Source organism: Physeter macrocephalus, chromosome 3 (assembly GCF_002837175.3).
Source record: "Physeter macrocephalus isolate SW-GA chromosome 3, ASM283717v5, whole genome shotgun sequence".
Classification (NCBI taxonomy): Eukaryota; Metazoa; Chordata; class Mammalia; order Artiodactyla; family Physeteridae; genus Physeter; species Physeter macrocephalus.
In genome coordinates this window covers 13,077,547-13,085,377 of record NC_041216.1, presented here as the reverse complement: position 1 = coordinate 13,085,377, position 7,831 = coordinate 13,077,547, and positions in this window count along the sequence as shown.

The window sequence follows — 7,831 nt, the reverse complement described above, 5'->3', positions numbered from 1 at the left end:
CTTGCCGGGATCTCTGGGGCAGAGTGCAGGCTGCTGACCCCTCCCCTGGACAACCTGTGGTCTGATTCAAGTCCTTTGTCCTAGCCGTGGCTCTGCCTTGACCCTCTCCAATAGGGCAGGCCTCAGGTCACTCAGTTTGCCAGTCTGGCCAAGTCAGGCGAATTCGGCTCCCTGGAGCCGCTGTGGTTGCCATGGCACCTTCCCTGGGCTCCTCTCAGTGTAAACCTGGGGGCTAGCTGTTTTGAAGCAAATGGGGGAAAACAGACAAATTCTCCCATGAATGTGGGCAACTAGCAAACAGCCTGCCTCTCCTTGGAGTCCTTTTTGATGCCTCGCAGGTGGGTCTTAGGGTCATGAAGTTCAACTCCTCCACTTAACAGGTGAGGAAACTGAGGCCCAGGGTGCTTAGTGTTTCACAAAGAGGTTTTGTGCCGTGGCCAGGAGGGTCTCTGGAGTCAGAGAGACCTGGGTTGCAATCCAGCCCCTGCATGACATTGGGCAAGTTCCTGAACTGCTCTGAGCCTTGGATTCCTCATCTATAAACTGAGGATCATGACACTTCTTTCCTGAAAGACTTAGGTGAAGGGTTAAATCATATCATATGCATAAAAGTGCTTCCAAAGTGTCTGGTATGTGAATAGATGCAGTTGCCCAAGGTCACCCTGCCTGGTGTGGGAGAAAGCACATTGTTACATGATTCAGGAGACATACGTTCTGGTCTTGACTTTGCTACTAATTTGCTGCGTGTAAGTCCCTTCACCACTCTGGACTCGGCATCTTTTTCTGTAAACGAAGGGAGGGTTGGATGAGACGATGCCTAAGAATGAAGGGAGGGTTGGATGAGACGATGCCTAAGTTTTTTTTCCCCAGTCCTACAGTTCTGTACATCTGGTGACAGAATGCTAGTCCCAGGGCTCCTAACATTGTGTTTGTTGACCACACCACACTGCCTCACCGCCAAAATGGCCCTGGGACCCAGCCAGGAGGCCAGCACCCTGAGCCCCAGGGCCCTTTGCAGGAGGGGGAGAGATGCCCCCGAAGGCAGAATCTCTCCACAAGGGCTGAGACTATCGGCACTCAGTCTAGTCCTCCAGTGTCCTCCTCTGGTTCAGGGTCCTGCCCAGGCTTTGTGGGGAGGCCAGGGATGGGTGGAAAGGGGAAGAAGGAGGCCAGGGACTTGCCGGTGGGGAATACCCATCTGATGAGGTCAACCGAAAGCAATTTCTAATACTGTCAAGTGTGGAGTGTGCAGGTGAGAGAAGTGCAGCGTCAGTGCTACTGGAGAGTAATTACTGAGGTTAGACAAGGAGGAGAGATGGGAGTGGGTGGCATTAGGGATCCAAATTCGGGGCAGGAGGAGGTGAGTGGTGGGATGGGGAGCTGAAGGGAATGAGCGGAGAAGAAAAAGTAGAGAAAGGAAAGGGAAGAACTCCTTTTTGTAGAAGGAAAATGATAGCCTGATCGAAGAAAACAGGAGACAGATGGAGCACGTTCACTTCCACCATCCTGTGGAGGCAGGCGGGGAGGGTGTGTGTGCTGTCCGCGGAGGGCCCTTCTCCCCACTGTGCAGTGCTGAGGGCCTCCGAGGCCCCTGGCCTTCTGCCTGTAGCACCGAGGGCTCTATTCCTGCAGATGCAGTGGGCACTGGGCTGGGGAGTTCTGAGCCTGTCCCGTCCTCTCCTGCCAGCCACTGTACCTTCCCTGAGGCCGCTCACTCATCTTGCAAGCCCCATCCCCCTTTTCCTTTAAAGATTGTTTTTTGATGTGGACCATTTTTAAAGTCTTTATTGAATTTGTTACAATATTGCTTCTGTTTATGTTTTGGTTTTTTGGCCGAGAGGCATGCGGGATCTCAGCTCCCCGACCAGGGATGGCACCCCCTGCACTGGAAGGCAAAGTCTTTTTTTTTTTTTCGCCACACTGCGCAGCATGCGGGATCTTAGTTCCCAGACCAGGGATCGAACCCATGCCCCCTGCATTGGGAGTGTGGAGTCTTAACCACTGGACTGCCAGCGAAGTCCCGCAAGTCCCTTCTAATCCCTCCCCTCATCACCCCCCACTCTAAACAAACACATCCTGCAATTTGACACTTGGGAATGAACTCCAGGCAGGCCCCAGCACACTCTTCAGCACATGTACCCAACACTGGCTAAATGCCAGGGATGGATCCATCTAAATCTGGGATCACTTTGCCTCACAAGATTGACAAAGGAAGTTTGATATAAACATGGGTTCTTGTTATTAATATTAGGCATGATTATTGTAAGAATAGTACTAGCTAAGACAAGAGCTTATTGAGGACATCCCTGGTGGCACAGTCGTTAAGAGTCCGCTTGCCATCGCAGGGCACACGGGTTCGATCCCTGGTCTGGGAAGATCCCACATGCCGTGGAGCAACTAAGCCCACGTGCCACAGCTACTGCGCCTGTGCTCTAGAGTCCATGAGCCACAACTACTGAAGCCTGCGCACCTAGAGCCTGTGCTCCACAACAAGAGAAGCCACTGCAATGAGAAGGCCGTGCACTGCAACGAAGAGTAGACCCCGCTCACCGAAACTAGAGAAAACCCATGCACAGCAACGAAGACCCAACGCAGCCAAAAATAAATAAATAAAATAAAATAAAATAAGTTTTAAAAAAGAGCTTATTGAATGTGTCAGGCACTGCAACAAGTTTTGTATTTGTATTACCTCATTTATCTCCTTCATAATCCTATAAAATATGTATTATTATCATTTCCTCTTAATAGATGAGGAAAGTGAGGCTTGGTGAAGTTGAGAAACTTATCCAAAATCACATAACTAGCATGTGGCCAACCCAGTTTTCAAACCCATACTCTTAGAGAGTTCCACCTCCCAGTCTCCAAACAAAGTTGTAGTCATGCCAATAAACCATGTCTACTTATTCTTGTGTCATTCTTCTTGGATGTTACCCACACACTGGTACCTCCTTTAGGAATGCTTTAAGCTACAAATAACCAAAAAACCATGACTAGGAGTGGCTTAAACAAAAGGTCTTGAAGTCCAGAGCCAGGATACTTAGAGTTCAACAACATCACCAAATACCCAGGCTTATTCTGTCTTTCTACTGACAACCTCACCTACTGGTTTTTCATTCTTAGGCTTATTGATTTGTAATTGCAGGATGGTTGCTATAGCTCCAGGCATCATACCAGCATCCCAAGGGGTTTGGGAAAACAGGTTTCTTCTGATGCGGCTTTACTTTTTATTCTGGAAAAAATGATGTCAAGCAGACTTCTCTATACATCTCATTGGTTACATATCCATCTCCAGACCAATCACTGATGTAGGAAGTTATGTATCATGATGGCTCCTGCTTAACAGATCACACCAAAACCTAGGGACTGGAAACATTAAGCATTCATTATTGCTATGAGTCTGTGGATCACTGAATAGTTCTGCTGATCTGAGCCAGGCCTGGCTAGTCTTGGCTGGGCTTCCTCCTGTGCCTGTGGTCAGCTGTTGGGTCGGCTGGGAGTTGCCTGGTCTAGGATGGCCTTACTTACTCACATGTCTGGTGTTGGCTGCTTGCCAACTGGGGTGATGGAGTGACTAGGTCTCTCATCCAGCAGGTTAGCCCAAGCTTGTTTCCATGGCAGTGATAGGGTTCCAAGAGATTGGGTGGAAGAGGGCAAGGCCTCCTGTGGCCTGGACTCTGGACTGGCACACTGTCATTTCCATCGTATTCTTACGGGCAAAGCAAGTCACAAGCTGGGTAAGGTACAGGGGTGGTGAAATAGATTCCATTGCTTGATGGGGAGAGCTGCACAGATGTAGAGAGTAATGAAGAATTGTGACCGTTTTGCAATCTACCACAGATTACCATGATTCATTTAGGCCAATTCATCCCCTGAGGCAGGGAAAGGGCTCCCTTACCCCAGATCAAGGGAATACCCCTACCTCCTGATCAGGTTACAGTTGCAGGAAATAAAGGGAGGACATGGCTTGTGGGCAGACTGTTGACAGTGTCTGGATGGGGGTTAATCCCAGGCACAAGGAGGAGGAGGGAGATTTTGCAGCTTTAATTTCTCCAGGTCACCTTTCTTCTTCTGAAGAGGGTAATTTTCATCTGTCTTTTGTTGATGCCTGGTCTGGGCCTCATGATGGTTCTTCTAACAGGCATATGCATTTCCTCCATGACACTCAGATGCAAAAAAAAAAACAATTAAAAAATAAATAAATAAAATGAACTCTACCTCTGCCCCCATCCACTAGGGTTGTGGGAAAATCCAGTGTCAATCACTGGAGGGCAGGCCAGGGGGTCATCTAGTCCTTCTGCCTGAGGTTTGCCTGATCTAGGAAACATGGGGCAAAGCCTTTGGCATTTGGTCCATTCAGGTTCCTTCTGAGGTGCTTTTGTCCAAGTCCCAGGGGTCCCTTCGAAAGCAAGAGACTCTATCTCTGCTCTCCTGACCCTGAACTTATTGCAAAATTTCCAGGCCCATGGGAATTCCCTGGTGGTCCAGTGGTTAGGACTCTGCACTTCCACTGCCAGGGGCCTGAGTTCAATCCCTGGTTGGGGAACTAAGATCCCCCCGAAGCCACAGCGTGGCCAAAAATCAAGAGTAAAAGAAAACTTCCAGGCTCTTACTAACCATTAAAATCTTCACTCAAGGAACCTACAACCTCCTCTGTCCTTCCCTTCTCAAAAAATCAAACTGTATCCTGCCTTGGTCACCCTCTCTCTCCAGCTCCATTCCCTCCTCTTCCTGACAGACCCAGGCCTCCTGGCAACATCTGGGTGGAATAGTTTTCTAGGAACTCAGGACCTGACTATGCTTCTGGGAGGAAGATGAGCCCCAAGAGAGCAGACGATATGTGATAGAAATTAATCTGAGGGAGGAGGGAAGAAAGCAACATCTCAGTTGAGACGGGGCGGGGGTGTAGGAGTGGGTTAGGTGACAAAGGGGCTTGGGAGCCTGCAGTAGAGTATTCCAGGCAGAGGCGCCATCATCACAGTAATAGCTAACATATTGAGCACTGCCTACATGCCAGGTTCCATGAAGCAGGTGCTTTTGCTGTTCCCACTGCATGAAACTTACAGAAGAAGTTAAGGAACTTGCCCAAGGACATGCAACTAGTGAGTTGCTGAGCTGGGATTTTCAATCCAACCAGTCTGATGCCAAAGCCCCACTCTTAACTACTTAGATGAACCCAGATGTGAGAGAAGCAGGTTATTTGGAGAACCATAAGGAGTTTATTTTGTCTGGAACATAGCGTGTGAAGGGGAAGGTGGTACAAGAGGCTAGCAAGGAAGAGAGAGGTGCACGTGTGGAGAATCCTGCAGCCACGTTTCTGCTTGCAGGCAGCGAGCCTGGAAGCAGGGGCTCAATTTCAGAGTCTATTTCAATTTCAGCAAGAAATGATGATGCATAGACTAGGCAGACAGTAGTAAAAACAAAGAACAATGGCAGGATTCATGGGTTATTAGGAAGAATGCACATAGAGGTGGGGGTTTGGAGCGGGGAAGAGAGAGGGGTCAAGAGTGACCCTCAGGTTTCTGATTTGGGCAACTAGACGGAAGGCCCCAACCCTATTTCCTTCGCTGGCTTGCTATGAAATCATCTCACCCAGGCTCTCTAGCTATCTGTCTTCCTAGCTATAAAATGAAGATAATGAAACCTGACCTTCCCATTATCCAGATGGTGTCAAGATAATATGAAGTCATCAATTTGGAAGTGCTCCGGAAAAGTCAAAAGTACTTTGCAAATGCAAGTGGTTATTATTTTATGGTTCTCGCTAAGGTCCTTCCTCCTCCTGGGGCTTGCAGATGGAGCCAGACTAAAGGCAACCCAGGGGAGCTGCTCGCTCACTCACTCACTTGGAGGCAGCCACCCTATTTCCATCAGGCAGTTGTCTCTTTGGCAGGTGGGAGCCACAGTCCCACGTACTAAATTGTTAATAGCTTCCCCGGGGAGTTCCTTTCTGCTCCGACTCCTTCAGTAATTTCTGTTTCTCTACCACTGACGCCTTCTGATGCCCTGGGTTGGCCCAGGATTCCCCATCCATTTTTGTTTTTGTTCTAATCTGAAGTCAAGGAAAATGGAATCGTTTGGCAGCCCAGGCACGGAGGGGCGCATCTTCTCTGCTCCACCAAGAGCAGGGATGGACTCAAGAATCTCCTGAGTTCACGTGACTCATCGCCCTCCACAACGGGGAAGCTGCGGGACAGAGACAGCAGCCATGGGTTCTGGCGTTTTTTGGGGTGATGATGACTTTCTAGGCTCTACTCTGAGAGGCAGTAGTGTGGTTGTCAGGAGTGGCTTTGGGGCGGGTCACACAGACCTGGCTTGGCATCCCTGCTCTGGCGTCGTCACGTAACCTAACCTCTGCAAAACGGAGTAACAGCAGAAAGACCTCACACCTCTAGAGCTGCCGAGAATTAAATGAGAGAATCCACAGAACACTTGGCCCCGTGCGTGGCACACAGCAAGTCCTCTCTAAATGGTAGCCAACAGGATTATTTATGAGTTGTGACCACAGACATGAGACTGTCTTTTAAAGATAAATAGACTAGAACACTCACATTCGGGTAAGAGCTGATCTCTTCCAAGTATTCATTTTGGGAGGCCATTGGGGAAACCCCTTTAGATGCCTTTCAAGTTTCCATGTGTCCTTCCAATGTCCTAGGTGGGGGGAGGAATTCAGCTCCTTAGTCACTTGGGGCTGCTATAACAAAGTGCCATAACTGAGTGGCTTATCAACAACAGACGTTTATGGGAGGATCCCACATGCCGCGGAGCGGCTGGGCCCGTGAGCCATGGCCGCTGAGCCTGCGCGTCCGGAGCCTGTGCTCCGCAACGGGAGAGGCCACAACAAGGGAGGCCCGCATACCACACAAAAAAAAAACAACAGACATTTATTTCTCACAGTTCTGGAGGCTGGACGTCTCAGGGTGCCAGCAGGATTGGGTTCTGGTGAGAAACCTCTTCCAGGCTGCAGACTGCTGCCTTTCAGCAAGCAAACTCTGAAAAGGCGCAGCCCATGACAGCACGTGTGCTTTCTTAGCAATTATGTCGCTCTTTACTTGGTCATTTACATACCTGTCACAGCTTCTTGATTGCGAGCTCCTTTAAGAGAGCAATGGTCAGGCTCCCCCGGTGGCGCAGTGGTTGAGAGTCCGCCTGCCGATGCAGGGGACGCGGGTTCGTGCCCCGGTCCAGGAAGATCCCACATGCCGCGGAGCGGCTGGGCCCGTGAGCCATGGCCACTGAGCCCACGCGTTTGGAGCCTGTGCTCCGCAACGGGAGAGGCCACAGCAGCGAGAGACCCGCGTACAGCAAAAAAAAAAAAAAAAAAAAAAAAAAAGAGAGAGCAATGGCCTTACTCAGGCTCCTGGTTTCGTAACTCGTGCTCATGCAGCCCTTTCTCAGTTGGAAGAGCATCTGTCGTTTCACCAGATCCTCAACCAAATCCTGCCCTTCTCTATGTTATGGATGATAAAACTAAGGCTCAGAGAAGTTAAGGGAAACTCTTTTTCTGTCATTTGCCTCCACCATAGCTATGGCTTTCCACCATAGCATCTCCTTACCCAGGAGGGACTCAAAAACATCGTGGAATGCAATTAAAAAAAATTCTCTTCAGCCCAGTATGGCTGGGGTATGAGATTAGGGTGGGGTTAGGGGTGGAGTCAGAAGAGGGTGGCAATAAACCCTGGTTAGGACCAGACTGGGGAGGTCCTCAAATGCAACGCCAAGGGGTGAGGGCAGACTTGCTTGGTGACAGCCAAAAACCAAGGGTGGGGGGTGCAGAAGGGAACTAGTATAGATGGTCCCTGATTTACAGTGGTTCGATTTATGATTTTTTGACTTT